The sequence below is a fragment of the Cupressus sempervirens genome, chromosome 8 (genome assembly GCF_028749045.1).
Source record: "Cupressus sempervirens isolate cs-2001-9-10 chromosome 8, ASM2874904v1, whole genome shotgun sequence".
In the NCBI taxonomy this organism is placed as follows: domain Eukaryota; kingdom Viridiplantae; phylum Streptophyta; class Pinopsida; order Cupressales; family Cupressaceae; genus Cupressus; species Cupressus sempervirens.
Genome location: NC_143125.1, coordinates 498999185 through 499013689, shown reverse-complemented (window position 1 = coordinate 499013689; position 14505 = coordinate 498999185). Strand labels below are relative to the sequence as shown.

The following is a 14505-nucleotide window of genomic DNA, read 5'->3' as shown; positions in this document are numbered from 1 at the left end:
AAATACACCAAGTTAACTGATCCAATCCACAAGAACTCCATCCTACAAGCCATACTATTGAGCATCAGCAAAAACCACAAGCATCGCCGAGCTCCCACAAGCGTTGTCGAGTTCCACAGGTGTCGAACAGCCAACAAACGCCTTGAACTATAGTGAGTATCGAGCAACATAGTATATGTCGAGCTCCTTCAGTGACCAAGCTCCTCAACCAACACTACACTCAGTAAAGATTGTGCATCAACCCCTTTGGTGACCGAGTCCTCCAACTCCAAGGTCAAAGCAACTCCAGCATGCAGGATTTCCAGCTTCCCTAGGATGCTCTAGCATCAGTTTTGGTTTTTCCATGATATAGACTAAGAGTTCCCTTTCCTTTTATCTTTTGTTTTGAGCTATCACTGAATTTTACGGATTCTTCACTAATTGGTTCAAATGAAATGAATTTTCTTTTGTCCCTTGTCATGTGTCTTGAATATCCACTATAACATACCATCTATGTTTCTTATTTTGAGCATGTAAAGCTATTTGAACGAATAGTGATTTTTCCTTCTTTTCCAAACCTTCTTGTTAGGATGATTTTCTTTCTTTGCAAGATTTGTAAGGAAAATTGTTCTACATTGGTGATCAGCATGTCCAAAATTATTACGTTTTGAACATAGAATATCAAGATAAACCAATAGAGCAAAAGAATTTTGATTTCTAAAATTTGAAGTGTTCTTTTCTTTGCTTCTACAATTTAGTACTTTATGGCCCTTTTCAATCATTCATATGTTGTTTTGATGTTCTACATTCTAATGCTTTGTAAGCAAAGTAATTGCAAGAGTAACAATAACCATAAAACTTATAATGAGATTTGTGTACATCATTTTCTTTATTTATCTTGTGATCCTTATTTTCTTTAAGCTTGCCTTCCTCTTTAGATGTTTTATTTTTAGATGTTTTATTTTCAGCAGTGTTGCTTCCTTTTTTGATGAATCCTTTTAAAGTAGTGTTACTATTTGAGTTTCTTTCAAAACCAACCCCTGTTTTACTAGAAGCGGGTTTTTGACTGTCTATGGTATCGATTAGGATTTCTGAACTTTTTTCAAACTTGATATTGTTCTTCAACTTGATGGTGCTTTCCTCACATTCCTTCTTTAATCTTTCAACTTCTAGTTCCAATTTGACGCACTCCTCTTCTATGTACTTCAGCTTGTCTTCAACTTGTTTCAGTTCCTCAAGATTAATTTTTAGATCATCAAGATTCTTTAATGCTTCTAGTTTCTCCTTGGATTCAGCTTTATACTTTTCTATTTTCTTCTTTATTTTTTTATTTTGCTCATATGCATAATGAAGTTCTTATTCAAGATCAACATCATCTTTCTCAGCACATGATTCACCTTCCTCATCCTCATGATTTTCGCTTACATTGGCTTTAGCCATGAATAGAATTTCATCCTCCTCATCGCTTGGCCATTTCTGCTGTCCATTTTGGAGCAAAAGGTCTTGTTACTCTTCTTTTGAAATTGTTTCTTTTTATGAAATTTGTTATTCTTTTTCCATTTTTTTCCTTTTTAGGGCTTCCTTCTCATCTTTGCTAGAGTCACTATTGTTAAAAGGACATTTAGATGCATAGTGTCCCGCCTGACTGTAATTGAAACATTTGAATTTTTCTTTGTACTTTCCATTACTCCTTTTTTGCTTTCTCGTGAAGTAGGCCTCTGCTTCATTTGATTCACTATTTGAATTTTCACTTGAAATTTTCTTTTTGCTTTTTTCGTTTTAGACGAATTCTTTGCCTTTGATTCTCATTTCATAAGCAATAAAGGTCCCATGTAATTGATCTTTCATTAGTGTATCTAGATCTTTTCTTTCTTCAAATGCAGATACTTTAGAATCAAATTTCATTGGTAAGGATCTTAAAATCTTTTCTACTACAAGTTGTTCCTTCACTTCTTCGCCCAAGGCTTTCATTGAATTAACAGCTTCATCTACACAATCAAAAAAAGAGGCTATGTTTTGATCTTTTTTCATTTTAAGGCTTTCAAATATGCTTCAATGAGTTTGTAGTTTTGCTTTTTTTACATTATCGACTCCATTAATATTTTTCAACTTGTCCCAAATGTCCTTAGCAATTTTGTAGTGCATAACTTTTACAAATTCTATATTGACAAGATTGCAAAAAATTGCATGTTTGGCTTTAGCATTATTCTCACATCTCTTTCCGACTATATCCATTGGTGGTTTTGTCGGCGGTGTGAAACCATCCAGCTCTGATTGCCAAACATTGAATTCGATAGCAATTAGATAAGCTTCCATTTTTATACAACCAGTAAGCATATTCACCCCATCAAAAGTGGGTGTCTTGTTTTAACAAATTTCGGCCATTTGTGCTCTTTAGATCTACCTTCAAGCGGTTAGGATTCAAAGAAGGAACCGACTCTGATACCAATTGAAGATCAAACGATTATATTGGGGGGGGGAGGCTGAACCAATAAAATAAAAACTTTTGCCTTTTTAAACTCTTATCCACACAATAGAATCAATTACTGAAATAAACAATTATGCACATGAACACAATGACACAATGATTTATGTTGAAACCCAAAAGTGGGAGAAAACCATGGAAAATAAATGCTTTTATATAAACATGATCTTTTACAATACTTTGTAGGCTTCAACCCCTATGTTTATGAGCATTGACTCACTAGAAGCTCCAACTCCTACACTTTGTAAGCTCCGACCTACTGGAAGCACCTACTCCCACTACTGTTCAAATTTATCTTCCACCGTTGTCTTTGATGCTTTTACAACTAATGATGGAAACTTGAAGTCAGCCAATACTTTTCTTCTCACACTTTCACATATCTCTTTAATATATATATAAGATTATTAATCTGATTATATAATATATTCTTCTACTACACTTGTATTATATACATCAGATTAAAAATCTGAATAAATATATTTTATTCCCTACTTCACTTCTCTTTTTTCCTTCAACAGCTGACTTGCTTTTTTGCAAATGATACACTCATTATTTATATTGTTTCAATCCAATTAAATGGTGTGACTTTTAGTCAAAAGACGCAACTCTTTAGATTTGTATTCATTTTAACTAATCCCTTATTATCAAAACCTAGTTTATTTTAAATTACCGATTAGGTAACTGTCATTTTGAATTTCCATTTGTATAAACCTCCTTTTTAATATCATCATAGACCTCCATACTCAGCGAGCATTATGAAAATTTATTTAATTTGCAGATAAAAGCTCTCAACTGCACGCACACACACACAGCTTGAATCAAAACAAATGTTTATTCCACTGGATATACACGTCAGACTCTTTGATCACTTGCCATCATTTTTTTGCATTTATAGACACATCATTAATATTGCCATTCGAACTTCCTATATGCTTATTGGGCTCCTTGATATGTCGATACTTGTTTGTGCACGCTTTGGTTCGTAATAAAATTCTTCCTTGATTGCCATCTCTGATATTAATGCCAAAGAGCTTCAGTTTTAAGAGAATCGTTGAAGATAAACATACAGTTTCTTGATGGGCCCCTCCGACTTATCACAAGTTCTTTTTTTTTTTTTTAGTGTAGAGACTCCAACACGCAACTCCACCCCAATAAGATGTTTTAGCCTCTTATTTAAGATTCCTTCACCTTCATCATCTTTAAACCCATCATCCTGTTTCATATATATATATTCTTTTTTTTTTTTTAGTGTAGAGACTCCAACACGCAACTCCACCCCAATAAGATGTTTTAGCCTCTTATTTAAGATTCCTTCACCTTCATCATCTTTAAACCCATCATCCTATTTCATATATATATATATATATATATATATATATATATATATATATATATATATATTCAATTGGCATTTTCTAAAATTATCGCTGGAGTTTGAACATTAACTCTATCGTTTATTCTCATCGTTGTATCACAAATTGGTTTATATATTACCTATGCTAGTGTTGTATGTGAATCAAACTTTCACAACTCCTTACGACATCTCCACACACACGTGTTTGATTTATATTGTTTGATTTTGCTATAACTTGATAGTTATCGCAGACATAGGTTTAAATGTCGTCTGCTGCTCAAACTACAAGCATCTTTATTGCTGTAGGCTTACTATCTAAACTCTCAGTGTTGCCGTCATGTCACACATGATTTAGGTTCTCCTTAGCAGTATATCTACTCGTTAGGAGTTCTTCAACAATTAATCTCCAGGCACATAAAGTATATACAACTTTTATCTCTGTGTTGATCAATCATTATAAAGTCAACTTTCAATGATGCCACATACAGTTTAGACTATTGCAGAAGCCTTCTTTTGTTATTATCTTCTTTCCAACAATATCTATGACATCAATGTTTCATTAGTGACAATCAATCAGACATCGATGACAATCCTTCATCAAGGTAATCTATGACTATATAACTTGAAATAGTGTTTACATTTTATTTTATTGTTCTCTATATATCTCGTTCTTATAATCTCTCTTGAACATGAGGAAGATAATGATATTCAAAGGGAGATTTTTCGGCTCCAAAGCGAGGTTACATGATAGAAGGAGATGTTTTCAGCTTCATAGGGAGGTTACATCAACTAACCTATTGTAATGATCAAAGTTGGAGGGGGTCACTCTTAAAAAAGAGTCTCAGCCATTCCTATACATGTGGGAAATGAGTTCTTCTCTGTGAGAAAAGTTTGAGATGAAAGCCCTTGTTCCACCCTCTCTAAATAGGTATGGTGGGCCACCCTCCGCGAGTAGGCATGGTGGAAATGCATTCTTCTCTAGAAAAAGTCTGAGGTGAAGCCCTTGTTCCACCATCTGCGAGTAGGTATGGTGGACCACCCTCTACGATTAGGCATGGTGGAAGTCATGTGTATGACTCCATGAAGTAACTATGGTCAATTATGTTATGCTAAGATAACATGTTTTTATGAGAATCTATATGATGAGAATTTATCATTGACATCTTTGCATCTATGAGTGTCTTCCATGATGATCTCTCTCTTGCTAAGAGGGAGTGTTGAAGAATGTAGCTGCAAAAGAGATCTTTATCTCTAAATTCGCTATATGTTAAAATATAAATAAATTATGTTTACAGCTGGAGAAGATATTTGTGATGATATTTGAGATAATATTATATGAAGAGACATGTGTCATGCGAAGAGGCATGTGTATGAAAACATGAAGAGTCTCGTATATGAAGATTAAAGAGACCTTCGAGTGTAATATGAAGTGTCTCTTGTGATTGCTTTGTGTGTTATACACAATTGTATCAAGTGAAAGCATTGTACTTAAACAATTTTATAAATATAAGCTTAGTTACCAGATTCAGTCCAGCAACCCTCAAATTCTGGTTCGATTCTGTACAAAGTCTGATCCTTGTCAAATTCTCCCCAAATTTGCCCATTGAGCTACAAATTTGCTGCAAATTTTATCAGAGGAACCCAGACAGAATTTAAAGTCAACTTTGAAGAATTTGTTGCCCAGCAGCTGAACCTGGAATGAATTTAGTCTCAAAATATTTTTCTAGACTTTTTTTTAAAGTGTTTTCTTTGTCTAATTGGTTTATTTGATGCTCCCAACCCTAAAAGTGACCAATAAAAAGACCAAATAGGATGGTTTATATGGCATTTATGAATTTGTGAATGAACAATGAAAATTTTCTTATAGAGGAAATCCAAATCGACAATAGGTTTCATCCAACTAGACGATTATAGAGATTTCTTTAAAAAATATACGATCTCTTTGAATCTAGGGCTTAAAATTTGAATCTCAACTTTTGATCTAGCTTAATTAGAAATCCTCTGAACAATACAAAATAAAAATTCAGATAACTCCACTTATCTTTTGAAAATTCCTTTAGTTCTCAAAATGTTCCCTTGATATGGAATTATGTTTCACGCATGTGACCAAGCAAGTGTATCATGTTGTATGCATGGTTAAATGATGCAATTAATTTCCTTGAACTAAAACATGGATATGGTGGTGTAGTTTGCTATGATGCTTTACTATTAGCATATTGATGTAGAGACTTATTGGTTGTTGCCTATGTACACACACACATATATTTAGAAAAAAACATTTGTTTTTGGACAAAGGGACTCAAAACGAATCTGAACCCAACCCCCAAAAAAATTGAATGAATTTCAAACCTGAATCTTGAACCCACATCCGTACCCGAATATGAACCAGTAACTTAGAATATAAGTGATATTTTCTAGTGTAACTGGGTTTTTCCCTTTTAGCCGAAGGATTTTCCAAGGATAACTGTCTTGTGTTTTTAGCACCTATTTTGGTTCTTCTGTATTGCTGTTTATCATTATTTCTGGGTCAAAACATAAACGTTACAAAGTAAGGATCAACAAAATACGTTGATTATTCAGGCTCCTGGAACATGGTGTTAGATGCTTGGAGTTGGAGGGATTCCAGCTCTTTTACAATATTTTCCTTTAAGTTTCAAATGAATCTTCCTGATTCATCATTTCTCCTCTTACTTTCAACAGCTTCATAATAAATCAGAGTTGATTTGATGGGGAAAAATCTGGCAGAAGCAAATCTAGACATAAGACATAGTCATTGTGTAAATATTGACACTTAAAATATAACTAAATCTAACTCGGCACTTCTCTTGTTCATAATTATTATTGGTTCAGTTCAGTTCCACAGACTAAGACATACTCATTGTGTAGATTTTTTTTTGACACTTAAAATCTAACTAAATCTAACTCGGTACTTCTCTTGTTCATAATTAATATTAGTTCAGTTCAGTTCCACAGACTAAGACATACTCATTGTGTAGATATTTTTTTGACACTTAAAATCTAACTAAATCTAAATCGGTACTTCTCTTGTTCATAATTATTATTGGTTCAGTTCAGTTCCACAGACTCGTTCTTCCATCCAATTTGTCAAACTTTGGTACTCCATTCAAAGGCTCATCAATACAATGTGGACAACATAATAATTGATTATTGCATAGCTTAAGCAAGCTTGTTGCTGTATGCATAAACCAAAAGCGATATTAATACCATAGTTTCCCCTATTCTCTGAATGTTGCGAATCCCTGTTCAAGTGGATGTAGTCAAATTGATGAACCACATAAATCAGATGTCTTTCATATCTCAATTCATTTATATCTTCCATTCTTTATCTCTGCTTCTATTAATTGTTTTCATTTTGCATTCAACAATTATTATTACAAGATGCCCTTTCAATCAAATCTGTACTAATTCTTCTGCAATTTTCCAAAAATGTTATGGACACTTCCTGGAACATGTATAATTTCCAACTCCACAACCAAAAGTATATCCGCAAATGCCCCAGCAACAATTGATGCCTGGACATTATAGGACCCAACCTGTAAATAATCTTCTTCTCGCCTGGCATGGGAACAGTTCCCTGGATTGTGAACTTTGAGATATACCCAGTGATATACAGAGGCACATGTGGAGAAATACCTGCAACTGCTTGTTGGGTATCCAATTCAGTTGTTGCACAGACATTTCTGACTCTGGTGAGCACCATTGGAACATCGATGACATTAACGTTGTTTGGGGTTATAGTTGTTGCAGGTGTGCTCATTGCTGTTGTTTTTGTCCCAGAAAACAAAAGGGCTTTCATTTGAGGATGTGGAGTCAATGTTACAGGAAAGAATCAAACTTTTCAGCTTCAAGTTCAGAAAAAGGAATCCTTCCACAAAGCAATCGTACATTAAAGGCACAACAAGCACAAAGAACAAAACCAGGGGCAATCATTGGTACTTAGTCTACCAAGTCTTACTCAAAATTTTAGCTGAAAATGCCCTACGCAGACATACACGTGTTACCATGTGTAAAGGCAAGAGCCTTCTAGCCTGTGCCAAAAATGAAAACTTCAAAGCAACAAATAAGCATCCATTAATACCCATGCCAAACACAAAAACATACAATCAACATCCATTGACGCCTGTGCCAAATACAAAAGTATACAAAAGGCGAGCTAAAAAACATAGAACAGGGTATGTGCATCCATCAAAGCCTATTACAGAGAATCATGTCAACATACTTTAGCAATGCTTGCCTAAACTGTTATCACAAGGGAGTTATCTGTTCAACTTTGGCATGGATTCACCTGGGTTGTTCTGTCGTGTTTTAAGGAGGGTTCAGTTAGGTGGTCAATTGAAGGTGGTCATGTTAAAATCTTCCCCATTACTTAACAACTTCCTGAAAGTAATTTTCTCACACTGTTTTTTCTTTTCTTTTTGCCGAAGTAAGACATGAATTCCAGCGAGGTTTTTTTAAAAAAAGTCTTGCACCTAATTAATTAAAACTAGTGCTTGCACCAGATGAGGTGCAGTGGTAATGTCGATAGTGACATATGCTCGATGTTTGTCCTTTGGTCACCTCTTGATTAGGATTCTACATTTTGAAAAGCATACAAATAACAATTAGGTCAGCTCTTAATTAGGATTCTGCATTTTGAAAAGCATAAAAATGACAATGAAGTTCCATGTTTCTACTGAGCATATAAGTCTTCAACAGAATCTACAGACTATATTGAGTGGCAAAAGCAGCAAATCACATCACCACTACAAGGAATACTGTCAACAATGAGCATACAAGTCTTCTTTTACAAAGTTGATCCCGAGAAAGGCTATGATTCTGAAGAGTTAGACAGAAGGACTCCATTGTTGGACTATTTCTGTTCCAAAAAAGCTTTCAGGGCTCGTCAATCTCCATTGTTTCCAGCTTCTTTGATCAGCTGTATGCAGCCTTCCTTTTGAATAATGGCCTCTTCTAACTTATCTCCAGTCGAGGGTATCCTTATTTCTTCTATATGTGATTTTATAGGAATCCAACAATTAATTTCAGCCAGTTAGCTCAAAGTGCATGACTTGTGTTGAAAAGAGAGTTCCAAGATTGGAAAATAAATAGGCCTTTCTCCTCCATTTGTTTTGACTATCTTATGATTGATCCTTGTAATTTGTCCTTTCTCCTCCATTTGTTTTGAGCAAGAAATTTGGAATGTTTGTGTTTCACTACATGCATTAACAGAGCCTTGTATTTTAAGAGGGGGAAATTCTATAGAGCTCTGCAAAACTTCCACAAAACAGTAGAAGATATATGATAAATGAAAGACAGATATCTTGAAATGGAAAAACATTTTTTCTGCAGAACAGTCAGAGAATTTGGAATCGAAATGTTGGAATTACATGGTAAAATCTCAACAGAGCATCTGTTTAATTTTTAACAGGCTTACATGCCCATGTTCAGAGTTTAACAATTATATTGGAAAGCTAATTGTCTGTGTCCTATACAGTGACAACCATGCATTTGAATGCTTTTTATTATGATTTTTTTCCTGGCATGACAACCATGCACTCAATTGCTTTTTATTATCATTTTTTTCCTGGCATTTGATAGAGCACATTATAAATGACGCTCTTGAGGGAATAGGTGAGCAGTCTCCATGATTGCACAGGCAAAATAGACGCATTCCTTCAAAGTGTTGTCAAGGAATTTAAAGAAGGGCTGTTCAAAAAATAAGTTGGATTGCTACACATTCAACCTACTTCATTTACAACCATTTTGACCTGTTGCTTATAGAGCAAGCAGCAGTTGGCCTGCTATACATTTAGGTAACTTCATTTTGAAGTCCTTTTTGAATGCTTATACTCATGTTATGCAGTTAGCTTGCTTCATTTTTAAGGCAGTTTAGATTGCTTATACCTATCTGGGTCTACTACATATAAAATAAGCAGTTGTTGGCCTGCTACACATCTTTTAACAATGTTCTGTATATGATGTTGATGGAGCTCCAAACTTTTAAGATTTTCAGTGTATATAAAAGAGCATGCAATTTCAAATAATTCAGACTCGGATAAATGCAAAAAAACTGCCTGAAAACTTCATGTTCCAGAATTCAGATAGATAAAAGCAAATCAGTGTTAGAGCTTCTCTTAAAAAGTCCCCAATGTTGTACCACAAAAATTACAAAAGAGCTGCTCATGAAATGAATTCAAAAGAGTCTCCGAAAGCATAGAGTTTTCATTGAAACAGAATCACAGAAATAATATTACGAATGCAAGTCATGGAGAACATAAATTTTGAAAAAGAAATATACAAGTTCAACTATGATGGTTTCACAGACAGATTGCATTCAGAGTGTATTTGCTATGCATAGGATAGCAGAGTATGCAATGAGATATAATTAATATAGAAGTTGATAGGACATAAATATCATTAATTGTCTTCAAAAAAAACCCGTACACAAGTAAAAAGCCCTAGATTCAAATAAGAAAAAGCCATATTTTCAACAAAGGCAGCCTTTCAAGAGTGGGACCTGACAAGTTTCGAATGACTCAGGTGGCTTGAAGCCTTTCCAATCTTCTGCTAAAATCTTTGTGGCCTTTCTTTTGTTTCCTGTGTGAAACAATGGAAGCGAGCAACATCAGACATACGATGTAAGGAACGGCGAAAGCCCACAATATCGAACGCGTGTAGAGGTGAAAACTGCACACAAGCTTTCTGGATGCCTTGAGACAATTAAGGCGGGCAGTGCCGCTATGGAAACGCGTGCTTAATCAGTACAATGATACGCCGAAGCCGTTTGGAAAGTCTATTAGCTTATATATACCTCTATATATATTACTTCAGGAGTAATCGTTCTTAAGGCGCCTATTTTTATTTAATCCCAAAGTTATTTTAATCGAAATTGGGATTAATGAAAATAAAAATAGGCGTCTCTAGAACAATTACTCTCGGCATAATATATATAGAGGTATATATAAGCTAGTGGCAGTCACGGTGCAATAAGAAAAATATTTACTTTTTATTTTTTATTTTGATAAAGTTTTTATAAAATTGTTAATTAATTTTTAATTAGAGTTGTATGAAGTTACTATAAAATTGTGCTTCAAAATATTTTTTAAAATTTAATATAAAGAGTTTAATATAGATTAAAAATATATATTTCATTTTTGGGATATTGTAATGTAAAAGGTTATAGTCATACATAGATATATGGTTAGGGACAAAGTTACCATTATAGTTAATGTTAACCTTAGGGATAGAATTAGGGTAAGGGTTGGAGTTAGGGTTAGGGTTTGAGCTATGGTTAAGGTTAGGGATAGAGTTATGGTTATGGTTATTGTTAGAGTTATGGTTAAGATTCAGATTAGAGTTATGTTTATGGTTAAGGTTAGGGTTAGAGTTATGGTCATGGTTAAGGTTAGGGTTAGAGTTATCATTATGGTTATGATTAGGGTTAGTGTTAAGGTTATAGTAAGGCTAAGGCTAGGGTTAGGGTTAAGGTTTGAGTCAAGGTTAAGGTTAGAGTTAGGGTTAGGGTTTGAGTTAGGATCAAAATTAAAGTTAGGGTTAGGGTTAGAGTCCAATTATGGTAGAGTCAGATCCAAAGTTAGAGTTATGCTCATGGTTAAGGCTAGGGTTAGAGTTATGCTTATAGTTAGGGTTAGGGATAAGGTTAGAGTCCAATTATGGTAGAATTAGAATTAGGGTTAGAGTTAGGGGTGGAGTTATGTTTATGGTTAAGGTTAGGGTTAGAGTAATACTGATGGTTAAGGTTAGGGTTAGAGTTATCATTATAGTTATGGTTAGGGTTATAGTGGGGATAGGGTTAGGGTTAGGGTTTGAGTCAAATATTTATTTAAATTTAATATAAGGAATTTAATTTTGATAAAAAATATATATTTTTTTGGGATATTGTAATGTAAAATGTTATAGTCATACGTAGATATATGGTGAGGGACAAAGTTACCATTATAGTTAATGTTAACCTTAGGGATAGAATTAGGGTTAGGGTTAGCATTAGGGTTAGGGTTGGAGTTAGGGTTAGGGTTTGAGTTATGGTTAAGGTCAAGGATAGAATTATGGTTATGGTGATCATTAGAGTTATGGTTAAGGTTCATATTAGAGTTATGTTTATGGTTAAGGTTAGGGTTAGAGTTATGGTCATGGTTAAGGTTAGGGTTAGAGTTATGGTTATGGTTATGATTAGGGTTAGGGTTATAGTAAGGCTAGGGTTAGGATTAGAGTTAGGGTTAAGGTTTGAATGAAGGTTAAGGTTAGAGTTAGGGTTAGGGTTTGAGTTAGGATCAAAATTAAGGTTAGGGTTAGCCTGCTTAGTGTCCAATTATGGTAGAGTCAGATCTAGAGTTAGAGTTATGCTCATGGTTAAGGCTAATGTTAGAGTTATGCTTATAGTTAGGGTTAGGCATAGGATTAGAGTCCAATTATGGTAGAGTTAGAATTACGGTTAGAGTAAGGGGTAGAGTTATGTTTATGGTTAAGGTTAGGGTTAGAGTAATGGTCATGGTTAAGGTTAGGGTTAGAGTTATCATTATGGTTATAATTAGGGTTATAGTGGGGATAGGGTCAGGGTTAGGGTTAGGGTTTGAGTCAAATATTTTTTTAAATTTAATACAAGGAGTTTAATTTAGATATAAAAAAATATTTTATTTTTGGGATATTGTAATGTAAAATGTTAGAGTCATAGGTAGATATATGGTTAGGGACAAAGTTACCATTACATTTAATGTTAACCTTAGGGATAGAATTAGGGTTAGGGTTAATATTAGGGTTAGGTTTGAAGTTAGGGTTAGGGTTTGAGCTATGGTTAAGGTTAGGGATAGAGTTATGGTTATGGTTATTGTTAGAGTTATGGTTAAGGTTCATATTAGAGTTATGTTTATGGTTAAGGTTAGGGTCAGAGTTATGGTCATGGTTAACGTTAGGGTTAGAGTTATGATTATGGTTATGATTATAGTAAGGTTAGGATTAGGGTTAGGGTTAGGGTTTGAATCAAGTTTAAGGTCAAAGTTAGGGTTAAGGTTTGAGTCAGGATTAAAATTAAAGTTAGGGTTAGGGTTAGAGTCTAATTATGGTAAAGTCAGATCTACAGTTAGAGTTATGCTTATAGTTAGGGTTAGATTCCAATTATGGTAGAGTTAGAATTAGGTTTAGAGTTAAGAGTAGAGTTATGTTTATGGTCAAGGTTAGGGTTAGAGTAATAATCATGGTTAAGGTTAGGGTTACAATTATCGATATGGTTATGGTTAGGGTTATAGTGGGGATAGGGTTAGGGTTAGGGTTTGAGTCAAGGTAAGGTTAGAGTTATGGTTAGGGTTAAGGTTTGAGATAGGATTAAAGTTAGAGTTAGGGTTATGGTTAGAGTCCAATTATGGTAGAGTTAGATTTAGGGTTAGAGTAAGGGGTAGAGTTATGTTTATGGTTAAGGTTAGTGTTAGTGTTAGGGTTAGGGTTAGAGTTAGAGTTAAGGTTAAGGTTAAGGTTAGAATTAGGGTTAGGGATAGTTTAAAGGTTAGGGTTAGGGTTAGGATTAAAATTAGGGTGAGGGATAGGGTTTGAATTAGAGTTAGGATTAGATTTAGGGTTATTGTTAGGGTTAAGGTTACAATTGGAGTTAGAGTCAGGATGAGGGCTATACTTAGGGGTAGGGTTAGAGTTAAGGTTAGGTTTAGAATTAGAGTTAGAATTAGGATTAGGGTTAGGGTTAGAATTAGGGTTACAGATATAGTTAGGATTAGAGTTAGAGTTAGAGTTAGGGTAAGGGTAAGAATTAGGGTGAGGGTTAGAATTAGGGTTACAAATACAATTAGGGTAAGGGTTATAAAAACATTTAGGGTTAGAGTTGGAGTTAGAGTTAGGGTTAGGGTTATATTTAGCGTTAGAAATAAGGTTAGGGTTAGAATTAGGGTTAGGGTTAGTGTTAGGGTTATGTTAGCATTAGGGTTAGCATTAGGGTTAGGGTTACAATTAGAGTTAGAGTTATAATTAGAGGTAGTAATAGTGTTAGTGTTAGTATAAGAGTTAGAGTTAGAGTTAGATTTAGGGTTAGAATTGGAGACAAGATTAGGGTTAGGGTTAGAATTAGAGTTAGAGTCCCAGTTCAAGTTAGAGTTAAAGCTAGAGATAGAGTTGGAGTTAGGGTTAGGGTTAGAGTTACCTAGTTAGATTTAGGGTTAGGGTAATAGTTAGGCTTGGGATTAGGATTTAATTAGGGTTAGGGTTGGAGTTAGAGTTATATATTGTTAAGGTTAGGATTAAGGGTAGGTTTAGAGTTAGAGTCAAGATTAGGGTTAATTTTAGGGTTAGGGGTACAATTAGAGTTAGAGTTAGAGGTATAGTTAGGGTTAGAATCAGGGATAGTGTTAGAATTAGAGATAAAGTTAGAGTTAGGGTAAGAGATAGAGATAGATTTAGGGTTAGAATTAGGGTTAGGATTAGAATGAGCATTAGAGTTAGTGTTAGAGTTAGGGTTAGAATTAGTGTTAGGGTTAGGGTTAGGTTTAGGGTTAGGGTGAGAATTAGAGTTATTGTTAGAGTTAGAGTTAGGATTAGAGTTATAGTTAGGGCTAAGATTAGGTTAGGGTTAGGGCTAGAATTGGATTAGAGTTAGAATTAGGATTAGAGTTAGGGATATATAGGTTAGGGTTAGGGGTAGAATTAGAGCTACAGTTAGAGTTAGAGT

The 14505-nt window shown here is 34.5% G+C and overlaps 1 protein-coding gene across 4 annotated transcripts in view; it reads right to left on the bottom strand.

Annotated features, from left to right (window-relative positions):
- Nucleotides 1-10594, bottom strand: part of LOC149543370 (DNA double-strand break repair protein) — a 71379-nt gene extending 60785 nt beyond the window's left edge. For 2 of the 4 annotated variants that reach the window (XM_089798170.1, XM_089798172.1), the window contains exon 1: nt 10336-10594. The gene's annotated coding sequence lies outside the window, so the exon portion shown is untranslated. The remainder of the gene's footprint in view (nt 1-10335) is intronic. The other 2 variants (XM_089798171.1, XM_089798173.1) reach the window with 2 other exon arrangements.
- Between the last annotated feature and the right edge of the window lie 3911 nt (nt 10595-14505).